This window comes from Haemaphysalis longicornis, unplaced genomic scaffold (genome assembly GCF_048455015.1).
Source record: "Haemaphysalis longicornis isolate Haplotype H1 unplaced genomic scaffold, Haemaphysalis longicornis Haplotype H1 scaffold_8, whole genome shotgun sequence".
Lineage (NCBI taxonomy): Eukaryota > Metazoa > Arthropoda > Arachnida > Ixodida > Ixodidae > Haemaphysalis > Haemaphysalis longicornis.
Window position 1 is genome coordinate 45,362,312 of NW_027526445.1, and position 23,861 is coordinate 45,386,172.

The window sequence follows — 23,861 nt, forward strand, 5'->3', positions numbered from 1 at the left end:
GTATTGTCCTTCTAGGACACCTGCTTCAAGTATTTGTGGCTGCTTCAAGTGTTCGTGGCAAGAGCCAAAGGACTGTATGGAGAATGTTTTATGACATTTAACAAGCACCAGTTGTTGCACCTCGGAAACTGTGTGGAAAATTTAGGACAGTTATGACTTGCTCCGCCTTTCCCTTTGAGACGGGAAATGGAAGAATTACGAAAATGGTGAAGGCAGCAAAAGGGGCAGACGGTTTGCGCCACAAGGTCACGGCGTTGCTGTTCCAGGGGTCAGACACGTTCTGGAAGAAGCTTCTGCGGGCTGGCTACGGAGGCCAGTATTCTGGAGTGGTCTGGGATGACTCAGGACCCCGGCTGAGCTGGTACAGTGCCCTGGGTGCCGTGGGGCCCGGCCTCAAGAGCATCTACCGTATTTACACGATTGTAGGTCGACCCATTTTTTCAAATTTGAAAATCTGAAGTTGGGGGGTCGACCTACAATCGAAACTGAAACTTGTGCCGCTGGTGATGGCAAGCCAAACAAGAAATCGGGGACGCAACGGCGTAGTTGCAACTGTGCGTTTGCTTTTCGACTCTACGTATTGCAGTTATTCCTAACGCTCGCTCGCAATACTTTTTTTTTTCTGCTCTTACTGGGCTCACGGTAACACACGTGGCATCTTCCGTTGGCCGTTTCGAAGCGCTCTCACGAGCAGCGTCGCGGCGAAGCGTAGTGTCGAACACGACGCTGCTCGCGTGAGCGCCTCAGAGAGGCCCGAAACCACGACAGATTCCAACGGCAACGGCGCGCGCAACTCTCCGAGGAGCCTCCTGTAAACATGCCGGCGCTGATACGGCGTGCGGCACTCGGCGAGTGCCGGCCGGCAGCTCTCACAGCGGCGTCCGCGCAGCTGTAGACGTCACGGATGCGTCGCGGCACGTCATATCACGTGACAGTGGTGAGCGCTCTTCCTTGGCGGCTTGTACGGGGGGTACCAGTAATTGACGGAAGAGCTCTTCTCCTTGTTCTTTGTGAGCCTTCGGCACGTTTTTCTTTCGGCGTCCGACATTTCTTCGTTGCCATGACTTCACCCGGACCGAAAATCTTTCGGCGCTCCTTCACAGCGGCATTTAAGAGGGCCGCTATTGTGCATGCTGAAGAAAGCAACAACTGCGCGGCGGGACGCAAGTTCGGTGTGAGCGAGCGGGTGGTGCGGCAGTGGCGAAAGCAGCGCGACGAAATATTCGCGTGTGATGCCAAACGCCGAGGATTTCGCGGGCCGAAATCTGGACGCTTTCCCGAGCTGGAAGCAAAGCTTGCTGCGTATGTAACCGAACTGCGCGATCGGTCGCTGCTGGTGACTTGTGAAATGGTCACAGAGAAAGCCCGTCTCTTCGCTTTGGAAGCGGGGATACCGAGGTCGCGCTTCAAAGCCAGCAGGTCGTGGGCGTCGAAGTTCATGAAGCGGGCCGGCTTCTCTCTGCGCCGTCGTACAAGCGTGTGCCAGAAGTTGCCGTCCGCTTACGAGGAAAAAGTGCTCGCTTTTCACAGATATTTTTTGAAGCTCCGCGACTCTCGGCAGTACTTGCTCGGCCAGATCGGTAATGCCGATCAAACCCCTGTGTACTTTGATATGGCGAGCAACACAACCATGAGCGCGAAGGGAGCTCGCGAGGTGAACCTTCTCACGACAGGGAACGAGAAACTGCGGTTCACTGTCATGCTTTCGTGCTTGGCGGACGGTACCAAGCTCCGCCCGTATGTCGTCTTCAAGAGGAAAACGATACCGAAAGAAGTGTTCCCCGGAGGCGTCGTTGTGCGAGCAAATGAGAAGGGCTACATGACGGAGGACATGGTGGTCGAGTGGTACCGCCTTGTGTGGCTCATGAGGCCGGGCGCTTCCCTCAGGAAGGGTCTCCCCAACCTGCTCGTGTTGGACTCCTTCCGCGGCCACCTCACCGAGAAGGTGAAAGCGGAGCTCCGCAAAGAGGAGACCGACATGTTGGTGATCTACGGTGGTCTGACGGGGCAACTTCAGCCGCTTGACGTGGGCGTAAACAAGCCTTTCAAGGACCTTTTGCGCCGCGAGTACAACGAGTGGCTGTCGGCGGACAATCGTGAACTCACTCCAGCCGGGCGTGTGAAGAGGGCCTCGCTGGCTACTGTGTGCGGGTGGGTGCTTTCCGCGTGGTCGGCCATTCCGCGCGATGTTGTGATGCGGTCGTTTGCGAAGTGCGGGCTAACACTGGACGACGACGTGCTGTGGGACCGCAGCAGCAGTGACGGCAGCAGCAGCACTAGTGACGACGAGGACACTAGCGAGGACGAGCTGTAGTTCAAGTGATCAATATATTGTGGTTGTGGAATGTGCTCGTGTGTTCTGCTTTTTTTTTTTTTTTCGACTTGCGATGTGGGGGGGTCGACCTACATTCGGGTCGACCAACAATCGTGTAAATACGGACAAATGGTCGGGAAATGGGTCCGGAGGGGATGTGAAGGAGCTTGGGGCGGCAAGCTCGCAGACCGTCTCCTCCGAGCAGCAGAGGACCACATCGCCGCCCACTGTTGGTACGGATTGAACCCGCCCCAAGAATGGCTGGCCATGTTGTCAGACCCAAAGAAGGACGACGTCGGCCACCTCACCAGAGTGGAGCTCAGCGACGACGCCCAGTTGGCAGTCCGAAGCACAGCAGAGTTTGTCCTTCAGGCCGCGACGGCTGAGCTGTTCATCAACGTCTGCTTCAGTTTGGCAGCGCGGGAGTACAAGTACGACCCTGCGTTCCTGCTCTGCGCCTACGTGGGCGACGCGCTCTTCGGCCCAGAATCTCCCACGTGCTTGGAAGATCTGTACCGCGCCAACACAACCCTCCTCCCGGAGATGTGGATGGAGCCGGTCACCATAGAAGAGCTGGCGGACAGGGTGAAGCGCACGGTGAGGCCCGACCTCGGACTGGTGGACGGAAGAGGGCCCGACTGGAAAGAGGTGCTTGAAGCTGCCCTCATTGACCCCAAAGACGACAGACTGGCCATTGCGGCTTTCCCCCCGCGATCACCTCAGGACCTGGGCATTCGCTATGTCCAGGCCTCCTACGTCTGGGCGTACTACCTCAAGTTTAGAGGGGAGGACGAGCTGCGGCGGACCCTGCGCCAGCTCAAACACTTCGAGTACATTTGCATGACGAATCTGTTGCTCACTAAGGTTGTGTTCACGGACCCACTCTGGTGGAGTACGCTGGAGAGAGCCGGCTGTTTTGATGGAGGCTCCGAGCACTACAGGATGGCTTGCAAAAAACTATCCGATTTGGTCAAGAAGGAGAATGTCACCCTGCCAGCAGACACGCGGGTGTGCTTCTACAAGTGCGCATCCCTGTACGGCACCATGCACCCGCCTGTCCCTAGCTGGGATCCGATTGAAGAGACACGCAAGTTGGCGCAGGGAGGCCAGGATGAGCGTGGGTTGCTTGCAGCCCACCAGGCCGGCTACACGTCCCACGACTTCTGCCGCGCCATCCACGATCTGGCGTCTCTGCCTCACCGCGACCGGCCAGACACCCGCACATTCTGGCAGTACCTCGAGTCCGAAGAGTGGGCCCGTGCTGGAGCGTCGTCTTTGGGCACTCTTGAGTACGCCCTCAAGGCGGAAGGAAGCATGAAGCACGCAAGTTCAAGGCACGGAAAAACTTCCTACTGGACAGGGTGGAATTGGACGAGCTCGAGAGGCGGGATCAGAGTTGCCACCGGCAAGAAAACATCGCACTCATCAAGACCGAGCTGTCGAAAATCAGAATCGCCATTTCCAGCCCCGTTGAAGTCTACCTTCCCCGTCTTGGTTTGCGGTCTCGAGGAACGCGTACTCCAGCTGGCCCTGCAACACATTAGAGGAGCCACTTTGGAAGAAGCTGGCCAGGCAAGAGATGATTTGGGGCAGGCTGCAGCTAGGGGAGTACTCACTTCCCTACGACTTTGCCAGCTTCGACCACCAGCCGATGACGGCCGAGGTCATGGCTTTTCAACGGACCACGAACGGCTTTCCATGGCGCCTGACCCAGAGCCATCAGCGCACCGACTTCGAAGAGGTGACGGCCAATCTGCTGGCCGGCTTTCAGCAAGCCACGCTGACGTCACCGCCCAGCTTCGGAGCCCAACACACCTTCCAGGTGACAGGAGGACTGATGTCCGGGCTGCGGTCGACCTCATGCGTCGGAAGCGGCTGGAATGCCATCTTCGGCCAGTTTTCCACGAAGCTCATTTATGACGTACGGGCAGGCCAGGTTCAGCCCAAGGTCTGGCAGCTGGTCTGCGGCGACGACACCCAGGTTGTCGGGGCCAGTTACCACGATGTGCTGGCCATCAAGCTGGGGTAGATGCCCTGGGCGCCGTGGCCAACAAGTCAAAGTTCACGTTGAGACGAGGCGGGACAGAATTCCTGCGGATCGAGACCGAAGACAGGCTACGTGGCTACCCCTGCAGGACTATTCCCTTGATAGTTCAGCAAAGGCCCTGGAACGCCAGGCCCGTCAAGGTCGGGGCAGCTCTGGACCACGTGGCGAAGGCTGCCTCCCCGGTTAGGAGCAGAATACTTTACCGGCACCGACTCTTTCGTCGAGTTCTTCCTGACAAGGTCCTGCCACAAGTTGGGACTAGACCAGAGACTGCTCAGCACCCCTACAACGGCGGGGGGGGGCTGGGCGTCAAGTCCTGGAATGGCTCCTGGGCTGTGCAGAGTTGGTCGGCCGTCCGCCCACCTCCCGTAGTCATCCTCAACTAGACTAAGTACAGACAGGGACAAGTGTAGCGCGAATTTGGCGAAATCGGAGTGCCGGTGAAGGCACAGGAGGCCCAGGAGGCCCAGGCTCTGGCCGGTGAGAGGATCCGAGCCAAGATCGCTGCCGACGACATCCGCCGACCCGGCAGGAATGAAATTGTGGAAAGAGTTGTTGTTCATCAGCAGCTAGAGGTTATTCTTCATTCATCACCTCTAGGCTCAAATGTTCAGTTCTTCTGTGAGCAACAATTAGGAAATGCTCTAACCAAAAAGGTTACAACAGTTAATAACATACGCCTATACGAAAAACCAATGGATGCATGCCTAAATTCGCAGCAAAAAAGATGCCATTGCACATTTCTTAACATACGAGGGCAAAATTGTGATAGAAGAATTCTTAATAATGGCATTTAAAGGAACAATTATCTACAGCAGGAGTACAAAAAAGCAAAAAAAAATGACAGCTCTTCTATTAAGACTTTTGAGGGGCTATTTTTGGTTGTCCAACATTATCTTCCCGTTCGAGAGCATGCAGATGATGCTGATGTGGTGCCGCTTGTGTATCACTAACTAGTCATTGATGAAGAAGAGGATTTCCCTCCCCACATAAAGGAGTGCTTTTTTCTCCCAGGGACACTTGTGCTTGCGCACACCCTGCAAAATAGCCACTCCCTGTCTCCTGATGAACTTGTCATCTGAGCAGAAGTGTTAATGAGCATGTTGCCAAGTTTAATTGAACGGCACTAAATGAGTTCTGGAACGCAAAAATGTAACACGAAAATTTCGTGTCAGTACTTTGTTAACTTTGAGTTTTGACTTTATTTCAAGTTCCCATGAACAAACCTTCATGTTTAGCCATTTTTTTTTAAGAAGGGGGGGATTAGATTTTGTGCTTTCAAGGAGCACCAACACAAAATTGCGAAGGTGAGCTGTGTAAAAAGCTTCCTTCGTATATGGCGATATCTCGCAGCAATTTTAAATGCTAAGTGTTATATCATAGATCTTAAGTTTAAAATTTTTGCATGCGCAAGAAAGCTCAGAATGGATACTCTTTTGATATCGGCACCAGCACGACGCGTTGAGTACCTCGCTATGCGCCAGGCCCCAAACTGCTGACATCAGGGCTCCCGTGACGTAGACAAAGCATTGGCTGCTGTCGGCACGTGCAGCTCCTGCTTGTCTAACCTGTCAGAGTTTTGCGAATCGCTCGTGTACGAGATCGGTTTGAAGGTAAGTAAACAAACCAACGTGGCCTAGCACGTGTTCGCACGTGAGATGAGTCTGCATTTCAACAAAGCTCGAGATAGGCATTTTGTTATGACTGTACTTGCCTTTATTTGGGCTCACCCTGTGCCTGAGCTACACCCGTTGGCCCTATTTAAATTTCCAGCTGACAGTGCAGCCTCGGACAATCAAAAACGGCCAGTGCAGCTGTCGCTATGGCAGTGCGGGCAACTACAAGCAGTGTGCCGCAGTTGCTTTCTATTTAAACAACTACGACCATGCATCGTGCACGAGCCAACCTCAGGAATGGCGAAAACCTGCAGAAAAGCCGCTGCTGAACGAAAAGGGCAGCATTGTAGAAGTTTTCTGAAAATTGATGCACTTTGTTTTTAATGTTACATAGATGCTTTCGGGTGCACCATTGCTTGCATGTGTCTTACTTGTAAGCAGTACCTATCTCGTATTCTGTTTTTTTTTTTTTTTTCATCAAGTTTCCTGCTATCACTTTTAATGTGGTTCTGTGCTCAGAACACTCATTAGCCCTTACATTTTGCCCAATATGTAGTGAATTTCGTCATTCTTCCTCCAAGACTACAACAGCCCCTTTGTAGGGAACAGAAAACCGGCAGAACTGTCTCCGTTTTACGTTCTGGAGGACTACTTTTTGGGCATTGTTTCCCCGTTCACGGAAACAATAGCAGAAATGACACAGAAGGAGGAAAAGTTAACCTCCATCAAAGCAGAAAAACGAGCCAGGCAGTTGTTGCAGCTGCAAAATATTACCCAGCTGCTTCCGGCCCCTTGCAAGGCCTTACATGAGCTGCAAGCGGTGGACATGTATCCCAAGCAGTCTGTTAAACCAAAAGACCACACAGAGGGGATGTCGCAGCAGCAGAAAGCGTTTTACAATGCAAATGTTGCCTGCGCGTCACTATCTGACGTGTGTGTGGACATCTCGGGCCAGTCAAGCTGCGGCAGGTATGGAAACTGTGACAGCAGACATGACTGCTTATCTATTAAGTAGGGACATTATCACTGTGTGTTTCTGAATTGGGATATGTGAACTCTAATTTAGGTGGCACAAAAAAAAGAGTACCGGATAAGCAGTACCACAGCCCACAGGATTTTATGTGCTCGAAAAAGTCCAGAAAAAGAAGTTGGAAGAGCCATCTTGCACCCAAGGGCATTTTCTTATGATGTTACAACGTATAGTATGTGTCCGATTGCAGCAGCAAACGTGCTTGCCGCAGCCGGGCTGCAAGCACGTTTTTTTATTTTTGCCTCTGACCTGTGTTCTGCCGATATAATCCCACCCGGTAAGGCCCGAAGGCTCAGCTAGAGTGGCGATTTACCGCAGTCTAGGGAAGCCACGATGAGCTTCCTCCACTCGCAAAGGGCCATACAAGCGAGCAACCGTAAAACTTAATCTATCAAGTTGTGTCACTCTGCTTAAAATCGAGAAACACGTTTTCACCAAAACACACCAGCCCCCGAATGTTCATTTCCCACATAAATCGTCAGCAAAATTCGCAGCAGATTTTTAAAATAAATCTACGGAATGTCAAGAATTGCACAGGAATGATAGAGGAGTTTACCAGGGCATGCATAGGCCATGGAAACACTACACATAAAAGCTAAGTGTCACTGAAATACATGCCCACAAATCATAATATACTTGGACAATGATACACCAAACTGCACGCAAATATCACGTTTTACCGTGGCTATGTGTTTCCACAGGGTATGGGGATCGTGTTCTTTGATTGCTATTATAGAATTGTAGATCAATGCTAGTCAGCTCGCATGAACTGACGGCAAAAATTACGTGCCTGCTTTTCAGGAATCAGAACACTGCACAGTTGCTCACAGTGAAAGAAAAAAAAATTCGAATTGTGAAACAAAGAATGTGGAATCGAGAAAAGGAAAGTGCGGAACAAGGAGCAATGTCTAGATTTAATTAAAAAAACGAAAGTTGGCACTGGGAGAACAAAAACACCACTCTGAGGTGTCCCGCTGGGAGGAAGACCAGCAGAAAGCTCCTTGAGCACATACAAAAAATGTTTAACGAGCGAAACAAGAAATTGTCTCAGCACCAAAGTGGACTAAAGAAGACAGCTCAATCTTTGCCTTCTCGGCCACCTTGTTCAACCGCTGCAAGGACGTGTTACTTTTTTAAAATAAATTAAAATTGTGCTCCAAACCACATACTAGCGTAGCAAGCGTACACTTAACAACAAAATGTTTTAAACCTTTTATTGCTATCTGCTAGAATATTTAGCCATGTCGTTTCAACACAAACTAACCACATTTTTAATATATATGTACCTTTACGTTTGCTCTGCAGGACTTCTGGCTATTTTGAGCCCCAAAAGAGGCAAAACGACCATGACACCAGGCAAGTGGGATACCAGGAGACGGCACAAAGCATTTTCAGCGAAATGTCTTACAACCAGATTGACAACGTAAAATCTCACGATACCAACGACCAAGCTGACTTGTACCCAGCGCCACCGGTGCCGGTTGAGTGTTGTCGCCAGTCAGCATCATCGTTTGGGTCGACACCATCCCCAAGTGGGTCGGCACCGTGATCCCTGGGAACGCGCCAAGACAATCACCAAAAAAAACCATTTTTCCTGTAAGCAGTGTGACCACGAACAAAATTTAAGCTACAGTACCTGGCTTCGTGAACACACTGCACACGGGGACATGAAGACCAAGTAGTGTGCACTGCACTTTGCTGCTGCTGCAACTACAACAAAAAGCTCGAAAAGTTGACAAAAACAGCATTAATAGACAAGGACTGAGCTGAAGAAAACACATATACTAGTTGTTTTTTTTTCGCTCCAGTCCTTGTTTCTTCAAGCAGCCTTCCCTCTTAGGTTTTTTTTTTCCTTTCTCAAAAAGCTGCAAGAGCCTGCAAGAATGTTAGAACAGCTGTTCCTGTTTTAACATTCTGCCACTTTTGCAGCTTTGCAGCACCTGCTGTTCTAAATGCGTAAAAGCAGGGTTCTCTTGCACCGCCCCCTAAGAACTCCACCCCTGGTGAAAAGATGGGGGAAATCTCCCCAATCATGCTCCGTAGTCTATAGCCAAGGGTGTATGGAGGCTTAAAAGAAGAGCCATTAGAAAACACCATCAAATTAAGAGATGCTAAACCTTTACAAATCAGGGCATTACCTCTTAGTGACTCGCACGAAAATTGACGAAGCCTGTAAGCAGGTGCCTGTGCCCAGAGGCCGTCTGCAGTTGACCATGCCGAGACACCTGATCACAAGGCTTACAGTCTACCGAGTGGCCACTCGTCATTCAAGAACCCAGGATGTGATTCTTATAGCAAACAGAGATAACAATGGCAACGCATGGGCCCACCTCAAATACACGAACGCCTGTCCAGTTTGACATACCAAGCAAGCGAACTGTCAAAGCGAAAGGTGAGCGGCGACTGCGTCTCGTGGCGGCCAATGATCACTACAGGTTTCCTCCAGTAACGGTAAAGCCGCTGACCGTTCTTTTGCACCCACATAAAAAACTGCTCCCCTCTGTTTTCCCCCGAAACCCCATAGTGGCATTCAGCTCAGAAATAACTAGCCAGGTGTTTGCGGGGTGACAGGCGTACGTGGTGACCTCCAGCTACCCTGTGGTCACCATCCCAGGGGTGGAACAGGGTACATGGGTTTGGGAGTAGTCCTTGGAGCAGGCAAAACTGCCTGCTCCCAGGAATTTGCAGCAGGCTTGTACCACCCAGAAAGGCCGTTTGGCTGGGGGCCGGCCAGCCTGCTCTGCCAGCCAAATAAGTTTAATCTATTTATCTACTACATGGGCGTTCTACCATGCACCAGAACATACTCCGAACCAGGAACGCTGTTCAATGCACGAATTGAGTTGTAAATCTTGGCTGTAACCACTTAGACAGCCAGTCGCTAAAGCCACAACCACATGCAGGGTTTTTTCCCATGATCTGACATGTCGCCGTCGTCCCACGTTGCCAAAATAGACGGGGATGTGCGCTGGCACACGCGCAGCGCCGATGCCTACGCTCACCCGCTATGGGCACAAGCGGTGGAAGCAGAGTGGACGGCAGTTTCCGGTTGTGCCAGGCCGTCACATCTTGTCATTTGGGATGATGGCCGCCGACATGATGACAAACTCGCTAGATTTCGACGCCGCAGCTCTGATTGCTGCCGTCGCAGCCGGGCCCGCTCTGTGGCGGGCAAAGCATAAAGATCACAAGAACTGACATCACAACATGCGTTGTGGGCGCAAGTGGTAGCAGCATGGCGCCTGGTGTTGTGGACGGAGGTAGGTCATTTCTGTCCCCTGCACTGTATCTGGTGCATGTAGTTATTGTAGCAAGTCGTCATTGTTTTCGCGTGTTTGCGCAGCAGAACACGTGAAAAGAAGTGGAAATCGCTGCGGGGCAACTACCGCCAACTGCTTAATTAATATCCTCCTTGATGCAGAGAGGAGCGGTGCAGGCGCGGAGGACATGCCGGCTATCACAAGGTGCCATTTCGAACAGGTGTCGTTCCTGAAGGAAGAAACGACGTGCGCTACTTTTAGCTCATCATGCGAGCTTTTGAATGAAATTTGCAGTCTACCTCTACCATTTATTGAAAGCAATATCAACAGGCAGATAATCCCATGTATCGAAAGCAATGCCAACCGGCAGACAATCCAGTTACTGCAGCGATACATGCCTTCCTGCTTCCAATACTGAAACACCTGCCGTACCCACAGTTGCCTTTTTTTCCGTCTCCAGCAGTACCACATGTTTTTGTAGAACCATCAGCAGCATCAGCAGTTCTGTAGAATCATCAGATGTTTTGTAGAACCATCATAAAAGAATAGACACAGAAGTTACGTACCCATTATCTTTTCAGAATTACGAACAGCGTGATCAAAATAACCATGACTTCACGCATCCCTGCAAAAGCTCTCCGTTTTGGCTCCAAAGGCATGCAACTGATGAAAGACTTTCTAGAATTCTTGTTTCAGTCGGAAACCCATGCAAAAGGGGCCGGTAGATTTTCAGGTAAAACCAGCCACTGACGGTTAAAAGGCGACAATATCAAGCACCCTCCAATTGTTGGATTCTCTTGCAGCACACGAATACAAGTTCGTGTCTCGATTTAGTCAGAAGTCCATCTTGGAATAATTTTCGGAAAGCATTTTTTTGGAAAACAATTGTCAGGCAATCCTTCGGCTGCAATACCCACCTCACACCGACACAATTCCTCGTTGTCGCTAACAGTCTTTCTTTTTACACTCTTGCTGAAGTAGTCAGTTCAGGTAACGTCAAGCAAGCAGAAGGAAGTGAGGACTGAAGTTCCCTTCTGAGCGTGCATGATGCTGCTGTTCCAGACACTAGCATTAGCAAGCTTTATATAAGTTCACTGACTCGGAAGACCGCTTGAGCTGAACGTCTGCTCCACAGTGTTCCTTTTGATCCCAGAGGAAGCTGGCTCATACATTACATGGCAGGGTATGTCACTAGCAAGTTTCTTTCCCATATCAATTGCGAGAAACGTGCAAAAGTATTCTTTTGGGCAGCTCTGGCAACATAAGACAAAACGTGCCAATTTACTGCAACTTGTGATAAATGAGGATTGTTGTGTCCCTAACGGGCAGTTTTCGAAGCAGTCAAGCAGCTGGAAGACATATTCACTGTGCATTTTAGCCAACAGAAGCTCTCCAGTGATACCATTCTTGATGTCATGTCACTAGTAAAGTTGCAGTTTGGAGATAGTATCGGCTGCATGCAGCATGGAGATAGCCTCACAATTAAACTACCCACGTTTTAATGAGCCAAGTTTTATGTCCTGACAAGGCTTTGCTTTTATGTTAGAAGACTAAACCAGTCACGAGAAGATGGCCAGAAAAAGAAACGGCAGGGGAAGTAAGTCGTTGCTCATGAGTGTATTACTCGACCTGTCAAATAAAAATTCGCATTTGTGTTGGCCATTTTAGGGGCGGAATGGCCTGAAAGCCTAAGAAGAGTGTGTCTCTGTGTCCTTACAAAAATATTGACTGCACAGACCTTCCTTTTTTTGCCCCATCTGCAGTTTGAAGTCGCCCCAACAGATAACTCATTTTTAATACATAGTTTTCAACTGATGCCATGTCCGCCATTTTGTGTGGTTTCCGGCGCGATCCGCCAGGTTGGAGAACCTACGACAGAATGTGGCAGTGCAACAGGCGGTCTCTGCCCAGCCTACTTCTTCTGTACTGCTTTTACGCTCAGGATGCACCCGCCAGTTGCGATGACTGGATTTCCCCAATCATACTTCGAGGACCTAGTGGGCCCTGCACCTGCGCGGTACACAGCAAAGGTGGAGATGTGTGAAGGTGTTGACCCGTACACGCTATGCATTGGAAAAGATGCCATCGTGGACGCGGCGCTGTTACCGCCTACAACTTACCCAGACATCTACAACTACCTGGTGCTGGGCACCAACTACGCCACTCAAGAGGAGATGAGAATGTATAAGTCCGTGGAGGCGCACAACTTTTTTACGAGTGGATTTGTTAAGGGCTTGGCAGCGACACATCTACCATCGAAACGTGTCGTCGTTTAAAGTGAGGTAAAAAAAGGGCAAATGCGCGCTTGTTTTCGTTCTTGCCTGGGAAGCTCTGGGTCTGCGTGTCTAGTCTTTCGTCCCATTTTTCTTTTCGGGCTGTTGGAAATTGGTTCAAGAAACTCTGCCTCGCAAGAGGCATGCTTAACTGTGGCATTAGCGGCACCGGCACGGAAGCCGGTGGTTTTTCATTTCGGCAGACTGGCGCCGCATCAGCGCGACTGCTCTCGCTCATTTTTCTAGTGTGAAAGTACCTTCAAGAAATCTTATTAATGTGGCAGCATGTGTCATCAGCCTACAGTCGATTTGCTAATGGAGTAACCAACTGTCTTCGTGCTGCATTTGGGCTTTCTTCCTCATGTAGGCATCGCTAGAGTAACATCTCCTAATCTGCAATTATTAATACTGATTAATCAACAACAGTGACTCTGGCTAGTCAATGAGCCGAAGTGGTTTTGCCGGTTGGGTAAACATGAAGACAGACTGCTCCCACCGTGACTTGTGATGCGGCCAGGACATGGGGAGCCAGGGGGGGGCAGAGGGGGGATTTGGCAACGGTTACTTGACTCTTGTCGGGCTTTTTAAATGTGAAATTAAATAAGCTTAAAATTTTTCATTGATTTCTCTTTTAGGTGAACCATTCCCAGCAGCTTCGAGATCCACCACTGAAAGCATGGACTCTAGCTAGCGCTGATGCAACCATCATCGCAGCCCGCTGTACATGCATGGCAGGACAGGGTGAAGCTCGCTCACACATAGGGGAAATGCTGTTTGCTGTCAAGACAGCAGTTCGAATCCGGGATGCCAGGACAAGCACAGAACGCAGTAACGTGTGGCTGCCAGCCTTCAAGCCTCATGCCCAATACAAGGGCCTGAGAGAAATTGACTTTACATCCTCGAAAAAGAAAAAGAGAAGGATGGACCTCATGCAGCCAGAGACCAATGGCCAGGATAGGTGTGAAAGCCTGCCACAGGCTGTACTGCCAGTTACACCTACACCAACAGAAGATGAACTGATCATGTTTTTTTGAGAGTTGCAGCTTCAGGCGTGAAACCAGCAATTTTAATGGTTCACCCACAATACAGCACATTGTTTGAGGAACCACGCAATAAAGAACCACAGCTGCTTCGCAACTTGGCTTGCCCAGAAGCGTGTTCCGAAGATTTAGTTGCTCTTATTACCTAGTCGTGCCGAAAAGTTCCTCGAAGAAAGTTTGCCTACTGAAAGTACTGGAAGTTCCTCTAAAGTTTGCCTAATGCAGCCGACCGCTGAAAACAAATGAGAGAACTTGCACTTCCTGCTGCGGAAACTTGCGCTGTCGTAGATAGCAGTTGTGCTTGAATGCTACATGATATCACTGGTTCTTGCAAACCAATAAGCGGTCGCATGCTATCCTAGCTGTCCTCTTCCCCGCTTTTTTTTCCAAACAAGCTACCATGCACGCGCATCAAGTTCAGTTGACGCCCCGCATGCAATGAACGAAAGCAAAGGCTGTAAATAAAGCTCTCATGCGATTATTTTCGTGACATCCAAGCTTTGCAATGCTTTTCTTTTTGTCGCTTTGTATTTTTGAAGTTTGGTATTTACCTTTTATATTCGTGCTGCAATTTGTGTCCTAGGCCAGAGTGTTAAAAGTTCAGTTTTGTAGAATCATCAGATGTTTTGTAGAACCATCATAAAAGTACAAATAGATGTTGCAGTTATGTACCCACTATCTTTTCAGAATTACGAACAGCGTGATCACAACCATGACTTCACGTGTCCTTGCAAAAGCTCTCCAATTTGGCTCCACGGGCATGCAACTGATGAAAGACTTTTTCTTCGGTATGTAGACGACTGTTTCTGCATAGTGAAGACCTCTGCAGTTGACAGCCTGGAAAAACGGCTAAATTCCGTTCACCTGGCCATCCAGTTCACGGTTGAATGTGAACGAGACGGCTCCATTCCCTTTCTTGACATCCAAGTGACAAAAGGAGGCAAGAGTCTGGTGTTCTCCGTCCACAGGAAGCTGACACACACCGGCCGCTACCTTCATTTTAATTCGGCCCACCCCGCTAACCACAGAGCCTCTGTTGTGTTCTCACTATTTAACAGAGCTGATTCCATTTGCTCGTCCGAATCCGAACAAAAAAAGAAGTAAGCCGTGTAATTGCGGACCTCCAGAAAAACGGCCACCCGAAAAAGTTCATTCACCCCGATGCTGCCGCAAAGAGAAGAACAGGGTGACAAACTCTCTAAGGACACCGACAGTCGGAACTCTGAAACGCGTGCCGGTGCCTTATATGGCAGGAACGAGTGAGGCCTTGGCCAGCATTTTCAGAGGAGTAGGAGTGCGCATCGCCCACAAGCCTTCAACAACTATAGGTCGCCTAATCCCCCGCCCCAAAGACCGGCCGACAATAGAGAAAGCACTCGGGGTCGTTTACCGCATTCCGTGCACTGAGTGCAACGCCTCATACATCGATGAAAGCAAAAACCTACCGGAGAGGATTAGGCAACACAAAAACAACGCACGGAAACAGAATAGAGAACACAGCGCAGTCGCCGAACACTGTGAAGTGGCCGACCACAAAACTGACTTCTCCGGAACGGCCATCCTCGAAAGGGAGACGAACTGGAGGAAGCAGCTTTTCCTTGAGTCGTGGCATATCCAACGAACCCTTGGGAACCTTAATCGACACACGGATTACGTGTAACAGCGAAGGGCTTTGCGCGAGGGCCGCAACAGTGAAAGACTATAAGACGCAGCTGCAGCGTGGCCCCAGTCACCCCTGAAGAAGAATCCGACCAGGCTTCGAAACGTCGGGTTTTGTCCATGTATTAGTTGGAGCATAATTAAATGCAATGGTCTACAAGAAGTGGTTTGTTGCAATCAAGAGGGATGAAGGCCCCGAATTTCATGTCAGCATATCAACAAAGGTGTGCTCTCGAAACACTTCAGGTCGTCGGACTTTATACCTAGTGTTATCAGTGGGCGCAGCCTCCTTCGGGACTCGGCAGTACCGTCAATTTTTGGTTTTTCTAAGGACAAAAAAGAACAGAGGCCCCCAAAGCCACGTGCTTCACCAGAAGCAAGGAGACAGAACCCAGTTCTAGGCCCAGCAGTGCTAGACAATGAACCTATGCATATCCCAGTTGAAGTGGAGGCAGCACCCGAAGGTCAAAATGCACGTTTAACAGAAGCAGTCAAACAGAAAAACTACGAAATCGCGCGGCTCCAAGACGAGTGTTGCCAACTCAAGGAGCAGCTTGTTGCTGCGAAAGGAACCATCGAGAAACTGGACTTGGAGAAGGCGTCCCTGAGTTGCCAACTTGCTGCCGAAAGAAGAAAACTATTTTTGCACGGATCCCCTAGTCCGGAGCTCGCGGGATAGCCGACAGGGCCTTCTCTGCGACAGAACGGCTCCCTTCACCGTGGAACGGTTCAAGGACTGCGATGAAGACGTGGTGTTTTGCACGGGGCTGCCAAGCTGATATAAACACTTCAAAAAAACTTCTGGTGTACTTGAACCCCGGTGATGATGGGTGCAATGTTCTATGTGCAAAAAGCAGTGAAACCAGATCATCGTGGGGGCAGAAGAGGAAACTAAGCACGGAAAACTAGCTGTTTTTAGTGCTAGTCCGACTGCGCCTTGGCCTGTGTGAAGATGATTTGGCACACAGGTTCTGCATTGCCCAGTCAACTGCGCCCCGAATATGCACATCGTGGATCAACTTCCTGTATGCCAAACTAGGCCTGTTGCCTCTGTGGGCTCCCGGGAGAGTTGTAGAAGCAACAAAGCCACCCGAGTTTGAGGAAAAGTATTCATCGACTCGAGCAATCCTGGATGCCGCAGAAATAGTGTGCGAGGTGCCATCATCCTTGTCCGTACAGTCCACAACGTACTCTCAATACAAGTCAACAAACACATTCAAGGGACTCATTGGCCCAATGGCCTTGTCGCCTTTGTGTCAGAGCTCTTCACAGGATCAAGCTCAGGCAGAGAGTGTGTAATCAGGAGTGGTTTTTTAGATCTGAAGTTTGATGACGGAGATGGTCATGGCAGATAACGGCTTTCGCATCGAAGACCTCCTGGAGAAGAACGGAACAAAACTGAACCTGCCGCCGTTCCTGAAGGGTGTCACAATCTCACCTGAAGAAGTGAAATCTACAAAGGAGATTGCTGCTTTGCGGATACACGTGGAGCGGCGGATACAGCGGATAAAGGTGTTCCACATTTGTGATCGACCACATTTGTGATCGACTCTACACTCAAGGGAGGGCAAAGGGGCAAAAAGAGAGCCCTTAGAAATCATTACCAAGACGGAAACCTTTGAGGATCAGTGCATTGCCACTTAGTTACCAGGATGACAAAGCCTATAAGCAGGTGCCTGTGCCCAGAGGCCGTCTGCAGTTGACCATGCCGAGACACCTGACAACAAGGCTTAAGGCATGCCTGGGGTCCCACAGCCGGGCGGCAACAAGATATTGGAGACGGGAGAATAAGTACAAGCCTGCAATGCCTACAGCACACAGATAACCATGGCAGCGCAAGGGCCTGATGCAACTGAACCGACATCTGCCTCGTTCGAAATGCGGAGAGAGCGTAGTGCCACAGTGCAAGGAGAGCAGCAGGCGCGTCTAACAGCAGTAGTTGACAATAACTGATTTACGGTAATTGCAAGACTGCTAGATGACATGTGAGGCTGTAGGCCACTCTTATCTTTGCGGGTGAGCCTCATTTCACACCCGATCGGCCCGACACCCCCCTCTCACTCCTGTCACATGATCATAAAGGTCCTGACATAGCATGTGACGTCGACAAAAAGTCACGGGACAGAGGTTGTTTCTGTCTGGTGACCAAACGTCCAGAGCGAGAGAGAGAGAGAGTGCTATTTTCTCCTTGTTTCCGTCGTTTCGTGGTTTCAGGCATCGCGTTCGTGCGTGGTGGTCGATCGTTCCGGGCACGCGGCTGGCCTTGCGCGCCGGGAAGCTGACGCCCACATGTGGTAGTTATTAACCTTACCTTACCTGTTCTTGCTTCTAGCTCAGAGTACTGGAACAACGAGAAATTCCGCAGCTACTTCGAAACAGTGAGGCTAAGTGTGAATGTGAGTAATGTTTCACAGGCTTGAATCTGACGTTGTTCTAACAACAAATAACGGCATTGAAGCCCATAACAGGGTGCTCAAGGCCCATTATGTCAAAAGTGCGAGTGGAAAGCGGTCACTGACGTCTCTGAGCGCAGCCGTTGTTTGTGGCTGCCTTCCGGACAATGAGAAAAGGTTCCATGAGTCGACAATGAGGCAGTCGTCACTGTACAGACAGTACAACAAAACTGTCTCCGCATTTCTTCACAACCGGCCCCACAGCTTTATGAGACACATGCTCAGGCGGCTTGTAAACGCAGAGGAGTACACACGCTCTGACATTAGGGAACGTCCTACTGAAGGTGCGTTTGCTGTTCAGTCTGAAAAAGACAATGATGAAACACACACAGTTGAGTTCTGGAAGCCCCTATGCACCTGCCCTGACTTTGCAAAGCACAAATACCCATGCAAGCACTTCTGCGCTGTTTTTAAGCACATTAGTGGGTGGTCGTTTTCATCTAGTCACAAATTCTGTTCCGTTACACGGTGCCTATATAACCAGTCGCTAAGACTACACTGCCTGATCATGCAGTTGTCAATGACCTTTTTTATGATAGCTTGTCAGGATTCACCAGGCGTAACGCACGGCCGTCAGGTTTCACGTTGTGGGCCGGCAACACCTTCAAGCAGGAGGTGTCCATCTTCATCAACCACAAGCTGAACGCGGACAAGCGTCCCGATACAAGATAATGTCCTCCACCGACACCCTTGCCTCCAACTAGAACGAGCTGCTGCATACCCCCAACTACTAGTTCAACAACCAGGAACATAGCAGTAGAGCTGGTCAAGCTAACGAGACTGCAAGCTGAAATACTCTGGCGGGAAGGAGAAGAAAAGACTATGTGGTACTGAAATGTGCTTCTTTGCATACGTGCATCCAACAAACTTCTTAAAATCCTTTTTTATACACTGTTCAGCCATCGAGTGCAAGGTCATGGGGTGAACCTATGGAGGCTGCACAGCCATCGGCCCATGCAACCCATTTTGCTGCAACACCATCAAGGCATCGGAGGAAAGGAAATATGCTGATGCTGTGTTGCTCAATATTCTGGGCTGCAAATATTACTCGGGTAGTTATATGCTGCCCAATAAACACATTATTCTGATTAGAATGGTTTCCTAATAGAGTATGCAAGAGAATGTAGAGTATAGAGGGCAACATACAGGATTCGTACTTATAGCCCTATCTTGCTTCGGCTCAAAAGCATTTGAAGAAAACTATTGGACGCCCCTTTTCCTCTCTTATATATATATATATATATATATATATATATATATATATATATATATATATATATATATATATATATAACCATATATTTTGACCTCAACATTTTTTATGAGAAGTCTGAGTCCTCAGTTTTGAAAGGTACCTAGTTAAAGTTGGACTCAGTGTTATAGACAAGGGTGTTGAGCACTGTACCTGGCCTCATAAAAAAAGAATCCCTCGTGTGTGAGAGTTACAATCTCATTCATCTGGACACACCCTTCAATAGAAGCACGTAATACCAAGAACATTTAGCATAATTGAATGCCCATGCACTGACAGACGAGTTTATTTCAATTATGCCACCAGAATATAAATTACTGGGCTTAGGGAGAATATGATGCATGCCTAGCCCTAAAAAATATATCCCCTTGAATATATTCGAAAAAAGTCAGAATTTCAGCCCCATTTACGTAATCAATGGAGACTGCACGTGCTTAGTTTGTTTTCATTTCGCAGCTGTCAGCTGTGAAGGACACCCCAGAAAAGGCACTTTTGAGGAGTGGAAATTAGGTGCCATGCGAATTTGCAGACAGGGAGCAAAAAGAAGTTTAAAAATTTGCAGGAGTCCCAACGGCGTCTTGTGCAAAAGGCAACACATCCTCAGAAGGTTATCAAGGATTTGTCTGAAACTCGAATTTCGGCAGACAAAGGCACCCTGCAGAGTCTTGTTGGGTACAGGAAGGACCTTCTAATGCAGCAATCAGCCAGAAAGCGCCCCAATCCAAACCACCTATTCATGCTAGCGGCCAGGGGCCAGGAGCTGCTGGCCACGTACGGGTCCCGTGAACAGGGAACCGCCCCGTCCGGCACTTAAAGGTGCCGCCGTCTTATCGGGCTCCAATAAAGTCTACTACTACTCTACTACTCAGAACCGAGGGCCTCTGCCTTAACGTTGAATTTTCATTCACCGCGGGCGTACAGATATGACCGAGCTTTCTTCGACACCTGCTTGCCCCATCCAATGACATTAAGCAAGTGGTACGAATCAGTTGCTGGCCTTTCATAAAGGCGTTGACTGCATTGAAAATGAAAGTACAGGAAAATTCATAGAAGGGCTACCGACACGTAGGATGAAATCGACGGCAGCTTCCCGGTTGCCAAAGGTGCATTTGTCTAATGCAGGGTGCACAGTTAATGGCAGATGGAAGCCGCCGATTGCTTACTTTCTTGTGGATAGCATCAGTGGGGAACAAAGATTCAATTCGGCGCTGCAAAGAGGCGCACACAATGTTGGCATCACTTACGATGGTGCAGCCTCAAATCTGTTTGTGCTACACAGTGCCACAAAACTTTTGCCCCTCGCTTGCTGTTTTTTTCTCTGCTTGCCGCAGTAGGGTGAGCAAGGACATAACAGCAGAGTGAGAGTGTTTTCGCCGCCACTGCTGCACGCAGGTTAGCAAGCCTTTGAAGAAAGGAGGTGGGCGAGAGTGCCGCAGCCAATGGATTCCCCCACCCGCCAGGTTCTTGGAAGACGTGCGGCCCGAAAAGCTGTATGGCTAAGGCAGCACAAGCTTCGCTGGGAGAAGGAAGTGAGAACTACCGGTGGCCGGTCGTGTGGAGTTGTGGCGTGGCGGCCGGTTTTGAGGGCCGTAGTGTATGCACTTGTGCGACAAAAGGGGCGACTTCGAGCCTTGAAAATTCCTCTCGAGGACGGCACTGCACCCAGTCCAAGCACACCCGCATTGTATCACAGATCAACAGTACTCCACAGAGGGGTGACTATCGGGCCGACGCGTCCTCCCAACGGGACCACAAACCGAACAGCAGCAAAGATATCCTCCCCTTCTCTACCCTTCAGGTTTCCTTTGCCCTCCCTATTACAGCCCTTCTTCACATAAACTCCACAGACTTGCTTACCCACCTCTCTTAGTGTACAGTGTTGTATGCGTGTGTGTTTATGTAGCGCGCATTTGTGCTCGGTTGGGAGAAGCCCCCGAACCCGCCTATCGTCTGCTTTAGTGTCCTCTTCCTCTCACTGTTGCCTAGTTCCTCAGCTCGCATCAACACGCTTCATTCCACTGTGTATTACGTCCTGTGTCGGTCTGTTTTGCATTTCCTGTGTGTATTGTGAGAGTTGATGTGCTTGCCTTTATAACGGGCATCCGGTGTCCCGACTAATGCCTCATGCCAGTGGCTGATCAGGCATGGACCTATCGCCGGTTAACAGGTCCGAACCACACGCTTTGATTCGCATGCAGGGGAGGAGTTGTTTGTTGCCCCTCCTGTCCGAGGCGTCATCTTGGCTGCAAGCTAGAGAAAACTTTTTTTATTGAGCTCAGTTTAGGCGGGGTGGTTCCTCATTTCAGGTAACCCTGTGCTGTCCCGGTTCAACTAGCCCACTCGACCATCAGAAGGTGATCTTGAGGGAGGGAGCTGGACAGCAGTATCTCCCACTGCTCAGGGGTAGGGGAAGGAAAAGGGGGGGGAGGTGAGATCTATGTTTTTGTCACACTCCCATGTGATGTGCCGTACAGTGCCTGGTTGAGTACAATGCTCGACTTGGCCAGGCTGGAGGGCCCTTTTCCACACCCAATCACGAAGAAGCCTATCTTGGCCCTTTTGGACACTTGTCACATGCTAAAGCTGCTGAGGAACACCCTGCGTGACAAAATGCAATTGTATATTCAGAAGGCGAAACGATTATGTGGAAACGCACTCTTCAGCTTCACGAGGTGCCATACTCTGAGCGACTGCCCTTGGATAATAAACTGAGGCAAGCCCACTTCAACTGGAAACAGTTTGGTGCATGCAGTTTGGCATCTGTGTGCAAGAATGCAGCATTGTTTTGCTGCAAAATGGCACAAGATGAAACGATTTATGCAACGACGCTGTGCCTGAAAGACCAGGCGCGCTACACTGAAACAGTTGTCCTGTGAGGTGTGGACCCGTTTGAGCTCAGTGAAAGCGACTGCGTGAGAGACGCCAACCTGTGGCCGCAAGTCGACGCCGCAGACATCAGCGAGTTGCTTGTCTCGAGGACCAGATTCATCACCCGCCAGCAACTGAAGGCACGAAAGGCATTAGAAGGCCAGAATTTCGTGACCAGCGGTTGGGTGCGCGAGCCATGGGTAAAGGAAGTTTCCTCGGACTCCATGGTTCTCAAGACAAAGGTACGTTACAGTGTTTTATTCTTCTAACAGAATGCAATGTTAGCTTTTTGCCCAGGTCAACCACTCGCAGAGCCTCAAAAAGCCACCTGTCAATTGATGGGTCTTATGCAAGAGTGACGGTGAGTTGCCACGCACAGTACTTGCATGGCTGGGAACGGCGAGGCACGCTCCCATGTCGCGGCGCTGCTTTTTTACATTGAGTACGACGTGCGCGTGCAGCAAGAGCGTTCTTGCACAGACGGCGCCAACTCGTGGCTGCCGACGCACATCAGGAAAGTGGATGTGAGGCCTATCTCTGCTATGAATTTCGCGTCATCGACAATGAGAAAACGATGTTTAGGTGTCGATGCCAGTGCAACTTGTGAGCCGAAAGCTTTTGCAGAGCCAGCAGCACCCACTGAAGATGAGTGGATGCGTTTTTTCGCAACCTTTGTTGATTCAGGTCACCGGCCAGCTGTGGCAATGACAAATGTATATTCAGAAGGTGAAATGATTATGTGGAAACACACTCTTGAGCTCCACGAGGTGCCATACTCTGAGTGACTGCCCTTGGCTAATAAACTGAGGCAAGCCCACGTCAACTGGAAACACCAAGCTATGCAGGGTCTCACTGGCAGCTCATGGATGGATGGAAACAACTTCATAGATAGCCTGCCGGTCGACAGCCTAGAGCGCCGCGACACGGGCATCTACGTCTTCCTGGCGGGGACCTCTACTAGGCGTCGGCTTCTGCTAGTTCTGCGGTTCGTTGCCCGTGAAGGCGCATCCCCATCGTTTTCACTCGACTTCTGCCTTTCCAGAGCCTCAAGGACCTGCTGGACAGCCAAACGTCCAGCCAGTCAGTAGCCGATGCAATTGGTGAGTGCAGAGCATGAAAACTTTGTGGAAGTTCCCTAATTCTGCACCTTCATAATTCACCAGGCATGTTAATGACGCATTCAACGTACAACATTCTAGAAACATCGAGCGAAAAGGGTGGAAGAAACTGCTCTGTGCCGGAAATGTGGCTCGTGTCACCACACATCTTGAAGAGCTGAAGGTCTACTTTTGAATTTGAATTTTATTGGCGCAGCAGCCAAATTTGGCTATAATGCGCCAGACACAAGGTAAATATTTTGAACACACTACGGTAAGAGGCTCATGTAAAAATCATGTAAAGTGGTAAATTCAAAGTTTCTGTAAAAGCTTGAGTGCACTCAAAAATTTAAAAACCGCTCAAGTAAAAATGACGTAACATTGTAAAATCAAAGTTTCTCTAAAAGCTTGATGGCACTCAAAAATTTAAAAACCTTTTCCAAGGGAACCAGGGGTTCATCGCCAAGCAGTAAAGCAGGGTGCAATGGAATTTGAAATTTGTAAAAGTGGGAAAAAAATTCACGACGCTTGTTTTCGTAACTAGGACACTCGATAAGTATGTGTATTACTGTAAGGCGCTTCCCACATTGCTCACATTCTGGAGGGTCTTCTCCCAGCAATAGGAAGTTGTGGGTCAAGCGCGTGTGCCCAATTCTTAGGCGACATAACACTACCTCTACAAATCTTTCTTTATGTCTGCCGCTCTGCCACTCTCTCAGGTGCGGCTTCACAAGGTGGAGCTTGTTTTCATTGAGTTCTGTCCATTCAGACTGCCACTTTTTCGTTATTGATAATTTTAGTCTCCGTCTGTAATCCTGGTAGGGTAAACGAGTTTCCGTCACCTCGAGATCTTTTGTCTGGGCTGCGAGGGAATCTGCCTTTTCATTGCCGTGGATTCCTACATGACTCGGTACCCAACAGAAGCTCACGTCTAAGTGATTTTTGCTACAGT

General features: G+C 49.7%; 1 protein-coding gene and 1 pseudogene across 2 annotated transcripts in view; one reads left to right on the top strand and one right to left on the bottom strand.

The window, feature by feature from the left end:
• Positions 1 to 23,861, bottom strand: part of LOC144149640 (uncharacterized) — a 108,749-nt gene that overhangs the window by 35,021 nt on the left and 49,867 nt on the right. Inside the window, exon 3 of one of the 2 annotated variants that reach the window (XM_077681291.1) lies at positions 8,448 to 8,559. The exons of the other annotated variant lie outside the window; for it this stretch is intronic. The gene's annotated coding sequence lies outside the window, so the exon portion shown is untranslated. The remainder of the gene's footprint in view (positions 1 to 8,447; positions 8,560 to 23,861) is intronic. 2 annotated transcript variants of the gene reach the window in all.
• LOC144149665 (uncharacterized) lies at positions 12,229 to 16,617 on the top strand (annotated as a pseudogene).